This window comes from Nothobranchius furzeri, chromosome 14, assembly GCF_043380555.1.
Source record: "Nothobranchius furzeri strain GRZ-AD chromosome 14, NfurGRZ-RIMD1, whole genome shotgun sequence".
Lineage (NCBI taxonomy): Eukaryota > Metazoa > Chordata > Actinopteri > Cyprinodontiformes > Nothobranchiidae > Nothobranchius > Nothobranchius furzeri.
This window is the reverse complement of record NC_091754.1, coordinates 11580981-11594701: the sequence shown is the minus strand read 5'-3', so window position 1 is coordinate 11594701 and position 13721 is coordinate 11580981. Positions and strand designations below refer to the sequence as shown.

The window sequence follows — 13721 nt, the reverse complement described above, 5'->3', positions numbered from 1 at the left end:
GACTGGACTAACCTAAAATGACCAATACTGGAACAACAAAATGCAGTTTAATATCCAACTATGTGGAATAATCAGCAAAGTGTAATGTGGTGTGTACAGTAAGTATAATACATAGAATATGAAAGATATAAAAGAGCTAAGGTTTGAAAAGCAGGCCTAATTTATTGAATAAACAGTCAATATAAACAGTAACAATCTTTCAAAATATGTCTTTGTGTCCTTTATAGGCAGTATAGGCAGGAGTGAGTGATGTCAGGATGACGGTGCAAATTCAAAACTTTTCAAAACTGGCTTTTTGTTAGCCCCAAGACTCTCTGCCTGTGTGTTGGGGTTTACCCCGGTGGACGAGAGGGTAGCTTCCCTGTGCCTTCGGGTCGGGGAACGGGTCCTGTCTGTAGTTTGCACTTATGGGCTAAATATGAGTTCAGAGTACCCACCCTTTTTGGAGTCCTTGGGACGAGTGCTAGATAGTGCTCCATCTGGGGACTCCATTGTCCTGCTGGGGGACTTCAATGCTCACCTGGGCAATGACAGCATGACCTGGAGGGGTGTGATTGGGAAAAACGGCCCGCCTGATCTGAACTCGAGTGGTGTTTCATTATTGGACTTCTGTGCAAGCCGCAGTTTGGCCATAACGAACACCATGTTCGAACATAAGGATGCCCATCGGTACACTTGGTACCAGGGCAGCCTAGGTCGCAGGTCGATGGTAGACTTTGTAGTCTTGTCATCTGACCTAATATTTTCAAATTATTACAACACTTGGAACATTATAAAATATCTGAACGTAAATAAAAATGTGGAACATATTTTAAACATATGAACATATAATGTAAAATGAGATCCTATTACAAGAATGGAAAAACATAAAATAGCTTGGGCTATTATTTGGGAAGCATTCTCCAGGAGACAGAAAAGGCAGTCAGTTCTCTCCTTGGCCTCCCTCTGATATTTCATGTCCTCTCTCAGGAGGGCAAGGGACATGTCCTGCTCAGTCTTTCTTCTTCTCTCTCCCACACTCTCCTCTGCCACTCTGTCTTCCTCAACTCTTCCTCTGTGTCCTCCACCTCTTCACGTCTGTGCCTCACCTCCCCAACAGCAGCGCTTGGACCAGCTTCACCCACTTGGATCAAGGCAATAAGGCAGGCGGGTGATACTGCTGCCGACTGCTTTAAAGCCTTTACCGTGAGGGAGAAGAAGGGCTGTTGGCCCTCCACTCTGTCCCCTGCCCTGTCTTGGGACGCTTGCAATCCTAGAGCAACTCCCCCTCACTGACTGCTGTTCTTGTGATAATACCAACATTATCCATGAAATGAGGCAGTGTAATGAAAAAATGCCGTAAGCATATAAAAAAGCAGTTTAGGTTTTCATCCGGAGGAAAAAATAAAACGTGCTGGGTTATATTCATGGCAGATTATGAAATTGAATGTTTTTTCCTTTAAATGAATCACACATGGCTGATTGTGAGTTTGATAAGTGTACTTACCCGTAATTTGTCCTAAATATGGCTGCTGCTGAAGCCCGTCTAATGATGCATTTGGTCAGCAGAAAGATGATTGTGCTGAGTAGTTTAGAAAACATTTACCCAGCAAAAGTGGGTCAACATTAAAACCATATTTAAGCTACGCCAAACACAGCATCAGACTCTTCATAAGAAAAGCAGCAGTTTTACTAAAATCACTTCATGACAAGCTGCAGCTTATGATCCAAGTCTGACCCGAAACCAAAGCAGCAAAGTCAGTTTCTGTAATAACACAGTTTTCACCCTCTTCCTTTTCTTCCATTTGCTCTTCATGTGCAGCGTGTTGAGTTTCATCCAGCGCCGCAGGGCTGGGATGTTGTATTATGAGGACATGATCAGATTTACCCCAAACCTTGACCTCTGTCACACTGACACATGTTTACATAGAGTAAATGAGAGGGAGCAGAGCGGGTCCGCCTGTCACCACTCGTCCCATGGCCTTATTTACAGTCATCTCCTGCAGCACTGATTGATAGCAGCCATCTCATTAACACCGCAGCAGTCCAAAGGCCTTCAAACACATCCTATAGACGTGTTGGTTCGCTCCCAGACTGTTGCATCGTTGTTATTCGTCCCCCAGAAACACGACTGCACCACAAACATAAAACACCACTGATGTAATTACAGAAAAATGGGCGACAATGTAAAGTATTGGTGAACGGTGCATGGGAAAAAGGTTTGAAATAAGGTGTTGGTATGATGGAAATGATTTATTAGTGTAGCAGGACACTTAATAATTACTTAACACACACACACACACACACATACATATATCACCTTTACAGTATTTCTGTCAGGAGACGGCGAGAGAATGGAAATGATGTGTGATTGATGCCAGGAAGCATAGGCACGACCCAGGGGGAAAGCAGTGCAAGGTCTTACTTATAAAAACATCAATCAGGGAGCATGGTCTGTGAAACACCGCAGGACCCCCACCCCCAGTCCTCACTCTGTGAACCAGGCTGGCCTCACAGAGAAGAGCGGCTCCATCTAATGAAGGCTCCAACGACGTGCATGGCTGCTACGTACTGGGAAGCGTCACTCAAGGGACCATCACATGCACCTTGAAACTGAAACCGAGATTACAGTGAGATTTACTCTGATTGTAAAATGCACACTGGTTAAAGCTGCAATAGCAAATTTGGAAAACTTAGCTTAAAGTGACAATGTGTATTTTTCCTGGTGATGGGGGCAGTAGATACCTAAACTGTTTCAAGGAAGCTGTATTTTGTGTTGGAGTAAGACCTTAACAACGTGTAGCCCAGTGTTTTACCAAGTTATGGTGAATTCCTACACTCTTCTGTCATTTAATGCACCATGCCTAAGTCATGTGACATTGATCACATGATCAAAGGCCTGCACTGGCTTCCTCCCTGCAGACATGTGGGGGAAAGCCAAGTGACAGAGCTGTTGCAGGTCAGTACATCAAAAACCAAAGCTTTTTCATAATGCATTTGTTTGACATTCACTAAGATATTACTTGACTCAGACACCGACAACTGTGAGCTGGAGCCTTGTAGGGTCATCATACACCATACAGAAGCTGGAATTGGTGAGTTTTAAGATGAGTGTGTTTGTTTGTGTCATATTAGCAACTAGCATGCTAGTGGTTTGCATGCTGGTAGCGAATGCAATACCATGTATGATGAATGCTGTTTCAAACAATTGAGCATGATCTTGTTTTTAAATACCACAGATGAACTCAAAGCTAAGTTCTTGGTCGCCATTTTTGTGGGATACTAACTTTGTCCAAGCTATGTGGTATTTCTATAGCGGTATATTGGTTTGGATACAGCTTTACTGATATTCTAAAATATTATGGGTTTGTATTGAATGTACAGTTTATGCACATTGATTTTAACACCATGTATTTATAAGAATTAATTGTGTACACAAGAAATGAAGGGAAACATGACACCTTATTTGCAATAAGATGTCTTACTAGTCCTGTTTGTTTGATACAGGCCAGGTGACCCTTTAAGGGTTTAAGGATGGCGAGCTAACGATTGGCCAGGGGCCAGAAGACCTCTCCTTCATCTTCCTACTGGTCTGGTAGGAAGTTGTCTCAGACAACGCTCTGTCCACCCCCAACTCCTTAATCAATTCTTGGATTCACACACCTCCCTTTTCAGTACTCTTTGACAAAGCGCTTGGATAACTTTCATGGACACTCGGATCACATCCTGGACAATTAATTCGGTGTGAATTCATTGGATTTTCAAGTCCTGCAAAGGAGTGTTAACTATTCAGGGGATCAGACCGAAGTCAGAGTGTTCCTCTAGAACGTTCACTAGAACTAGAACTTTCAAAGTGCACTTTAACTTATTTATCAGTGCTGCAGCAGTGGAACCTGTTAATTTGTGTTTGTTTATTTTATTTATAATTATTCAATATATTGTCTTTGCAAACTATTTCAATGTGTTGTGTATTCTTTTATTATTGACAACCAGCTCCAGCAGTTGTTCCTGGGTTCTGATAAAGTCAGTATACACTAGCCATACTTAATGTAACTTAATTCATTAGCGCTTCCAAAGTGTTACAAATTTGGCGAGCCAGCCAGGAGCTGTTTGTTCAATAATTGAAGATTAAAACTCACCAATCCAAAATCAACAATGGACATATTTGAGACTCTTGCCATTAAAATTCCAAATGCCGTTTTAATTGATGGGCTACCTGAACAGCCAGTTGATGAAGTAATAGATTTTCTTGAACAGTATGGTAACATTAACCGTAAGGTTACTATAGATGCATCAGAATCTGAATTCGACAAGATGCTTGTTATTGAGTTCACTGCCGGCTCATCTTTGGTACAGTTGTCTCAAATTTTACCGTACACATTTGTTTCAGATGAGGGTGATACATTTAGAATTGAGAGCCTGTCTGATATCTATTCTTCAGCAGTGGGTGGTTCTAAAACAAATGCCTACCTAGCAGACCTGCAAAAAGTTGCCAAATTGTCTGGAAGGAATTATGCTGAAGTTCTTAATGAAGTGATGTCTCAAATAAGTCAGTCTATTGCAGAACTCAAACCAGAGACTTTATTGAGTGCAAAAAAGGAAGAATCTGCAGATTCAAAACCCTCTAAATCAGTGATTCCTCCTTCCTTGCCTGATTTTCCCCCAAAGTTGTCCCCTGTTTCTAGTGGTGTTGGAGCACAAGGTGGTTTTTCCAATGATATTGGTGATCTCAATCCTCCTGGAGTGCAACGCTATGTTGTGGAGCATGTTGTCCGAAGTGGGGATCACTCTTTGCATGCATCCCATAGACTGAGAACATTCTCTGGTAAAGTGCCTAGGCCAGTTCACGAGACAGACTATGACACATGGCGGTCAGCTGTTGAATTAGCTTTGAATGATCCATCCATGTCAGACTTGCAGCGCACCAGACTGATTTGTGATAGTCTGCTGCCTCCTGCCTCTGACATGGTGAAGCATCTGAGTCTTGACACACTACCTAACGGTTATATGAAACAGCTGGACTCCGCTTATGGCACTGTGCAAGATGGAGAAGAGCTATATGCAAAATTTCTGGATACTTTTCAGGATAGTGGTGAAAAGCCTTCTGCCTATTTACAACGCCTGCAAGTGGCGTTACAATGTGCTGCAAAAAGAGGTGGTGTTTCAAAAGATGACATGGACAAAAGACTCCTGAATCAATTCTGCAGGGGATGTTGGGACAATAACCTAATAGCAGAACTGCAACTTAAACAAAGAAAAGACGTACCCCCAAAATTTGCTGAATTTTTATTACTCCTTCGAACTGAAGAGGACAGAGAGGCAGCAAAAACATTAAGGATGAAGCAACATCTGGGGACAGTGAGACAAAAAGTTACTGCACAAGCACAGTTTGTTAATACTGGAGAAGACACAAACCTTTGTTCTGCTCTGAGTGCCCTGACTAAACAGCTTTCCCAACAGATGACAGCCATACAGCAGCAGCTAAGAGCTTTGATGGCAACTCGGTCGGATGTCAACCTGCCTTCTGCTGCCATCCCCGCCCCAAAGACTGAGCAAAAGAAGTTTGTTAAATCTGGTAAACCTGCCACTTCCAGCCCTAAACCTGGGTTTTGCTTCCGTTGTGGAGAGGATGGTCACATTAAGCCACAATGTGAAAATGAACCAAATCCAACATTAGTCAGTATGAAGCGGAAACAACTTAACAGCAAGCAGCAAAAATTCCAGAAGCGAAATTACTCTGCTTCTAAACATTTAAACTAAGTCCAGTTCCTATTGAGGGGCAAATGGGAGCTGAGCTGGACCAACTACGTCCCGCAAAGGAGGAAAGTCGTGCCAAATGTGCAGAACGGCAGTCCAAGGCGAAGACTAGAATACCCCAGGGGTTAATCGGTTCCAGATGCACAGCAGAAGTCAACATTGATGGTCACAACTGTCAGTGTCTCTTGGACACTGGTTCACAAGTTACCACCATTCCAGTTTCTTTTTACAACAAGTATTTCACAGATCAACCAGTCCATCCATTAAATGAGCTACTGCAAGTGGAAGGGGCTGCTGGTCAGTGTGTCCCATACCTTGGGTATATTGAAACTTCCATAACGTTTCTGAAAGATTTTCTTGGAAGTGACTTCACTGTTAAAACCCTTGCACTGGTCGTTCCTGATGTGAGACCTAATTTTCCAAATGCCATACTTATTGGCATGAACACCCTTGAAATCCTCCATGAGCAATTTTCCTCCAGCACCTGTTCAACGTTTCAGCCTACTTCTTATGGCTACAACGCAGTTCTACAGACTCTCCAAGTGACACATCAACAGAGTCATAATGATCATCTTGGTGTTGTGACCACCTGTAGTAAAACCCCTGTGTTAATTCCAGCCGGTAGCACAATGGTGGTTGAAGGTACTGCTAAATTTTCTAGTCCAGTTAGTCAGTGTGCTGTCATTCAGCATCCGGGTTCAGGCCTGCCGGGTGGTTTGTGTGTCAGTAACTGTCTGGTTGCCCTTCAAGCAGGGTCACATACCCAAGTTTCCGTTGTAGTGTTCAACAGCACAGAGCAAGACATTTGGATTCCAGCTCTAAGTGTCATTGCTGAACTAGGAGCCTATAACTGCATTATCTCAGAGCATTATGTGACTGAAGAACAGGAAATGTCACCTCTTAGTTTTGATTTTGGCGAGTCGCCAATACCATCAGAGTGGAAGGAAAGGATAACCATGAAGCTAAATGCCATGTCTGAGGTTTTCTCACTTCATGACTTAGATTTTGGGTGCACTAAACAAGTGAAACATTGCATCAATCTTCATGATGACACTCCATTTAAACATAAAGCGAGACCAATTCATCCACAGGATTTAGAAGTTGTTCGTAAGCATCTTCGAGAGCTTCTAGATGCTGGTGTTATCAGGGAGTCAGAGTCCCCATTTTCGTCACCAATAGTTGTTGTCAGGAAGAAAAATGGAGACATTCGATTATGCATTGATTACCGTAAACTCAATTTACAAACGGTTAAAGATGCATATGCATTGCCCAATTTGGAGGAATCATTCACAGCTCTTAATGGCTCAAAATGGTTTTCTGTGCTTGATCTCAAATCTGGTTATTATCAGATAGAGATGGAAGAAGCAGACAAAGCCAAAACAGCATTTGTTACTCCCATTGGATTTTGGGAATTTAATCGAATGCCGCAAGGGGTTACTAATGCACCGTCAACGTTCCAAAGACTAATGGAAAGGTGCATGGGAAACTTGCATTTGAAAGAGGTCCTAGTGTTTTTGGACGACTTGATCATCTTCTCCAGCAGTTGTTCCTGGGTTCTGATAAAGTCAGTATACACTAGCCATACTTAATGTAACTTAATTCATTAGCGCTTCCAAAGTGTTACAAATTTGGCGACGAAGATGGGATGGAACCAGCTTTCGTCCATCTTGTCCCACCACGGATGGAGTTTACAGCAGAGAAACTTTTCAGACCCCCAGAGTCTGTCCCCAGTGGACCGCCTACAGTCCTCACTCCAGAACTCGTTCCTACAAAGGAATTAGCTGTGGAAACTGCATATCCCGAGAGTGAAAAATCCTTGGGATCTGCTTTTGAAGATATCTCAACCAAGGGTCTACCCGACATCGCTCCCTCATTTACCCAACGACATGACTCATCTGAACCCATCCCTGAAAATGTGTCAGCTGACGTTCATGATCCTGAAGTCTCTGATGATGTATTGGCCGAGTCAACTGCTGTGACTACCTTGAGCACATCACCGACGTCTGCTGACTCTGATCCTATTACCGATACGTCTCTGAGGCGTACAAAACGTCACAGGTCACCGCCTAAACGACTTCAATATTCAGAGCTTGGCAATCCTTTGGTGTCAGTTGTACAATCTCTGTTGCATGGTCTCTCAGATGCTCTAGGCACCACTACCACCAATTCTGGTTCTTCAGTCATACATGTGTAGTGATAACATGCAGCGGGACGTGCATGGATTTGAGGGGGGAGGGTGTAGCCCAGTGTTTTACCAAGTTATGGTGAATTCCTACACTCTTCTGTCATTTAATGCACCATGCCTAAGTCATGTGACATTGATCACATGATCAAAGGCCTGCACTGGCTTCCTCCCTGCAGACATGTGGGGGAAAGCCAAGTGACAGAGCTGTTGCAGGTCAGTACATCAAAAACCAAAGCTTTTTCATAATGCATTTGTTTGACATTCACTAAGATATTACTTGACTCAGACACCGACAACTGTGAGCTGGAGCCTTGTAGGGTCATCATACACCATACAGAAGCTGGAATTGGTGAGTTTTAAGATGAGTGTGTTTGTTTGTGTCATATTAGCAACTAGCATGCTAGTGGTTTGCATGCTGGTAGCGAATGCAATACCATGTATGATGAATGCTGTTTCAAACAATTGAGCATGATCTTGTTTTTAAATACCACAGATGAACTCAAAGCTAAGTTCTTGGTCGCCATTTTTGTGGGATACTAACTTTGTCCAAGCTATGTGGTATTTCTATAGCGGTATATTGGTTTGGATACAGCTTTACTGATATTCTAAAATATTATGGGTTTGTATTGAATGTACAGTTTATGCACATTGATTTTAACACCATGTATTTATAAGAATTAATTGTGTACACAAGAAATGAAGGGAAACATGACACCTTATTTGCAATAAGATGTCTTACTAGTCCTGTTTGTTTGATACAGGCCAGGTGACCCTTTAAGGGTTTAAGGATGGCGAGCTAACGATTGGCCAGGGGCCAGAAGACCTCTCCTTCATCTTCCTACTGGTCTGGTAGGAAGTTGTCTCAGACAACGCTCTGTCCACCCCCAACTCCTTAATCAATTCTTGGATTCACACACCTCCCTTTTCAGTACTCTTTGACAAAGCGCTTGGATAACTTTCATGGACACTCGGATCACATCCTGGACAATTAATTCGGTGTGAATTCATTGGATTTTCAAGTCCTGCAAAGGAGTGTTAACTATTCAGGGGATCAGACCGAAGTCAGAGTGTTCCTCTAGAACGTTCACTAGAACTAGAACTTTCAAAGTGCACTTTAACTTATTTATCAGTGCTGCAGCAGTGGAACCTGTTAATTTGTGTTTGTTTATTTTATTTATAATTATTCAATATATTGTCTTTGCAAACTATTTCAATGTGTTGTGTATTCTTTTATTATTGACAACCAGCTCCAGCAGTTGTTCCTGGGTTCTGATAAAGTCAGTATACACTAGCCATACTTAATGTAACTTAATTCATTAGCGCTTCCAAAGTGTTACAAACGGATGCCCACTAGGGTCAAAAAGATGAGCAAAATGATGAGCACATCAGGCTCCCTTTTATCTGTGGCAACGAGTGAAGAGGTAAATGTGTAAAACTTGAACCGTCTACAGGTGGTTCAGAACGCCTGTGCTCGGCTTCTGACCAAGTCCTCCAAACACACCCACATCACCCCACTTCTCCTCCAGCTTCACTGGCTGCCAGTCAACTTCAGGGTTCATTTTAAGATCCTGGTTCTGGTCTATAGGGCCTTACATGGACAAGCACCATCTTACATTGGTGACCTTCTTAGTCCCTACACCCCCAGCAGGTCCCTGAGGTCCAGTGACCAAAGCCTACTGGTTGTGCAGCACCAGGCTAAAGACCAAAGGTGACAGATCATTTGCTGCTGTGGCCCCCAGACTCTGGAACTCTCTCCCCCTGAGCCTGAGATCAGTGGACTCAGTGGTCTCCTTTAAAAAGCAGCTGAAAACTCACCTGTTCAGACTGGCTTTTGTGTGACCTGCATCACCCTCTCCTTGTTCTGCTCTCCCCACCTATTCCACCTTCCTCAGGATCCACTGATTTCCCTCTTTCCTGTTCAATCTCTCTCTTTCTTTACATTAGAATCACAATTGTCTATTTTTTGCTCATTTAAAATATATTTGTAATCATTTTCTAAATTCTAAATTTGTTTTAGTGAGGCGCCTCGTGATTTTTATCTTGAGAGGCGCTATAGAAATGATATTTTGTTGTTGTTCTTCTTCTAAAACAACAACGTTTAGGAATGGTGAAAGTTTTTTAACCATTTATTACAAATCAGTAATGCATTTTGTCCTCAAGGGCTCCCGTACAAGGAAACATGGCGTCGTCCGTAGACTTGGACCCACTCCCATGTATTTTAGACCTAATTTTTATGTTTATATTAAGAATCCACAGATACTTTTCAACAAATGGACATCATTTAACTCATTTTCAACAACATATTGATGGATATTTCCAGAGATTAATGGTTAAAACTACACATTGTCCCCTTAAAACTTTTTTCATGCTTTTTTGTGGAGATTTAACAATGATGAAAAAAAATTCATGAAGTGGTTTTCTCGTATTTGTCAAAAAATCTTCGCCAATAACACGTTTCAGACTGAACGCAACCATTGGATCATTCAGTTGTCGGTCTTGCTGAACCGCCACACATTTAGCAACGGAACACCACTGGTGTGAGAGGTTCTTCTCTCAATAACATCAGAGAAGGAGAAAGAGTCGGCTGCTACCACTTCAACTTTAGGACAAACTAGAAGAGTCCCAAAAAGAAAAACACCATTTGAAGTCACGGACCAAAGACGTTTGGACCTAGAAAACAACGACTGGTGTTTAGCGATGTCTCTTAACCGCTGGTTATGCAGATTTCCGGTTCTGGCAGAAGGGAAGATACTCGAAGGGAGGGCTGAGTGTCCCACGACCATGTTTGCGTTCAAAACCTAGCTTGTTCAGTAGATTTGCTAGAGCAGCTTTAAGGTTCATGAATCCACTTCAAAGGTAAATTTCATTGAGAAATGTATATTTCTCATTCTTTTTTAAATATGAGTTTCACTTGGAGGCTGAACGTGAAAATTCTCTTCTATGCCTGTTTCCTGCATGAACTGCCGAAGCAAAATAGAGCAAATGTTCAGGTCAGAAAAAGCCAAACGGGGTACGTCACACAGAAAATAAGCATTCATGGACTCATCCATCTTGACTTGCGAATGTGGAAGACTGTTGTTGACTTAGCAGCCAGGAGATACCAGAATTAACCTTAACCAAGGGGAAACTCCTTAAAAACTCTTTAAAAACCACACCGTTTCTCTTACTACATGAATAAATGTAATAATCATTAATCACAAAGACAACATGAACCTACCTCCGCCTACCAAAGATAAAGCCAACGTGGAAATGGTAAAACCTGCAGTTCTGCCCTCATCCGCTAGCAGCTGGATCCAGAAAGGGCGATGCTGCAAAGTGTCCATCCTTTTTTTTAAAACTGTCAATGGTCTCGGCTAGTAGAAGCTAACCATTAGTATTAGCAACTCCACCACATGGCAGAACTCCTTCAAGCTTGTGTTATTCGTGGAGATGAAACATCAATGGTGCAGTGCAAACAGAGTCGGTGATGGTCATGTTGTTAGCCAGTTAGCTGAGATGTCTGAATATCATGAGTCATGATGAGTAAGACTTCAACTCCTGCTGTTTTCTGCTCCCCACTCTTCTAGTTAACTTCTGCTTCCTGAAACAGGAGCGCCAGGACTTTTAATCCACAGAGAACGATTCACAAAGCATTCATTTTGTGACCACAGTAGATTTATTTAAATAACGAGTATATGAGAGCTTTAAAGTAAACAAACTTTCACTGAATCCAGACTCCACAAGCACTAAAATGTATTCAGCTTATTCAGATTAAGCATAAAACTAATGCACAAGGGCTGGTCTGCATCCTAAAGTCTGATAATACTACAGACTGGGAGGAGAATTGTTAGAGCTCTGACGTTGACTTTTTCCACTATAAAAAGAAAAAAAATCTCATATGAGTTGGCCTTACTGGTGAAGAAAAGAGATTATGGTTCTGAAGCCTATCTTGGGATTGCGGCGGGATTTTCTAAGGTTAGCTGTAGAAAGTATTTTGTCCTTTGAATTTTGTCGGGAAAAAAGAAACAGCGTTTGTTAAACTGCTGTTGCTGTTTCAGATAGGCCACATTTGTCCCGTGTGGCAAATCTATCCAAACACACTTTGTTTTGTGCCAAAAATCTCCAGCCTCTCCGTCGGAACCCGAGGATTTCACAGCGACAAACTGCAGTGAAAATATTTAACTTCTGATGCTGTTGGCGTGTTTTGTTGTTGTCTGTCTTGAAACAATGAGAGCAATTGGAACCGGCGCAAACTTCCCACCCAGTTTGTCAATCGACAGCAGAACCAACATGAGAGCCGCCTCAAGTCATGGAAGCTTTGTGTTTCTCAGCAGAATTCTTCACCAGGCGCTATTCTGCTAATTATTTTTACCTTCACAAAGGTCATTTGTCAAGCCTCTTTTAATTGGGTTATTTTTCATGAGACAGACACAACCCTCTGGAGAGTATTTCATTTAAAATGTTGATAAGCACCTGATCGTTCCTGTGTCTGCCGTCTGCATCCCGTTATAACACAAGGGCAGCAGCCAGTCTGGGAATATTAGAGCATAAAAATGAGCATTTCATGCTGTGATGCCTTTGAAATTGACATGTCTTTAATGGAAGAGAACCCCCTTTTATGGCCTCATTTCTGCAAATGTCTCTTTATGAACTCTTAATAACTGTATATATTTCCATCTGTGAGTACATCTGTGGGGTTATTTTAATGGATTGTTTTTTTCTATTCTATTATGGCGTTTTTTTTCATGGGAGACTTCCTTGAACAAAATGTAAAAAGCACTTTAGTTTCTTCCTGCCACCTATTTGCATGGCATTAGGGTGCAGGTGCTGTGGCTAGGGTCTGGAAACGCACTAATGAACAACCTTGTTTTAATTAACTTCAAGTTAAAATGGCGTGAAATTGAAAACGATTATTGCCAAAGTAAACAACCCTAATTAGTATATGAGGAGTCTAAGTACATTATTTGATAAGTATTGTTTATTTGGAGCAGTGCGTCACCTGGTTTCAGTTAACAGTTAATATCCACAGCACCAGGTGAACGCACTACCCCAGCACATAATATGATTTTCTGTAAATGGAATAAATTATTATGATGACTGTTTTACGATTTATACCTATTTTAATGTTGCCTTACCCGAGAGACATTTTGCTGCGTGTGGGGACCTTGTTGTATCTTGGTGGTGCAGTTGGTAGCATTGATGCCTAGCAAGAAGGTTTTAGGTTCAAAACCTAGCTGAGGCCTTTGAGTGGTGTCTGCATGTTCTCCCCGTGCGTGCATAGGTGTTCTCCAGGTGCTCCAGTTTCTTCACACAGGCCAAAATGTGCTAGCCTGGCCTGCCAGACTCCTCCTCTGTTTAATTCTGCACAGAGGAGTGTTCATAAATGGCCAAACTCAACCCCACAAAGTAGACCTGCAATAAAAGACGAGTTTTCCTTGTCTCTTCAGCAAGACATGAATATAAAATGCGCTGGTTGGCCAGTGAACCCCAGCTGGGTCCCCAACTGCCCAAAAAACATTAAAGTTATTTTCTGATCCCATGGGGACATGCCCAGAATGCCAAGCGGCCAGTCCAACCTTGTCCGAGGATTACATAACAAACTTTTTTCAGTCAGGAAAGCAGATCAGAGAGGCCAGCGTTTTATGTATATTTGACATCCCAAAAAGATAAATGTGGTTTTAAGTTCTACTGACCCTTTAAATAAAGGCTTCTGCAAAATAAATACCCCCCCAAACAAAAAGAATCTACCAGACCATGCTTGGTCCTTCTGAGGTTCTATCTCTGAGCGTGCATAAACCCCTTGGAAAGGTTGCACTCTATT

The 13721-nt window shown here is 42.2% G+C and overlaps 2 long non-coding RNA genes across 2 annotated transcripts; both read left to right on the top strand.

Annotated features, from left to right (window-relative positions):
• Positions 1-2861: 2861 nt before the first annotated feature.
• Positions 2862-3933, top strand: LOC139062706 (uncharacterized). Its single transcript, XR_011516276.1, has 3 exons — positions 2862-2938; positions 3012-3074; positions 3487-3933. It is a non-coding gene; the product is annotated as an uncharacterized lncRNA (long non-coding RNA).
• Positions 3934-7859: 3926 nt separating this feature from the next.
• Positions 7860-9129, top strand: LOC107374293 (uncharacterized). The gene is made up of 3 exons (XR_001571490.3): positions 7860-8134; positions 8208-8270; positions 8683-9129. It is a non-coding gene; the product is annotated as an uncharacterized lncRNA (long non-coding RNA).
• The last annotated feature ends 4592 nt before the right edge of the window (positions 9130-13721 follow it).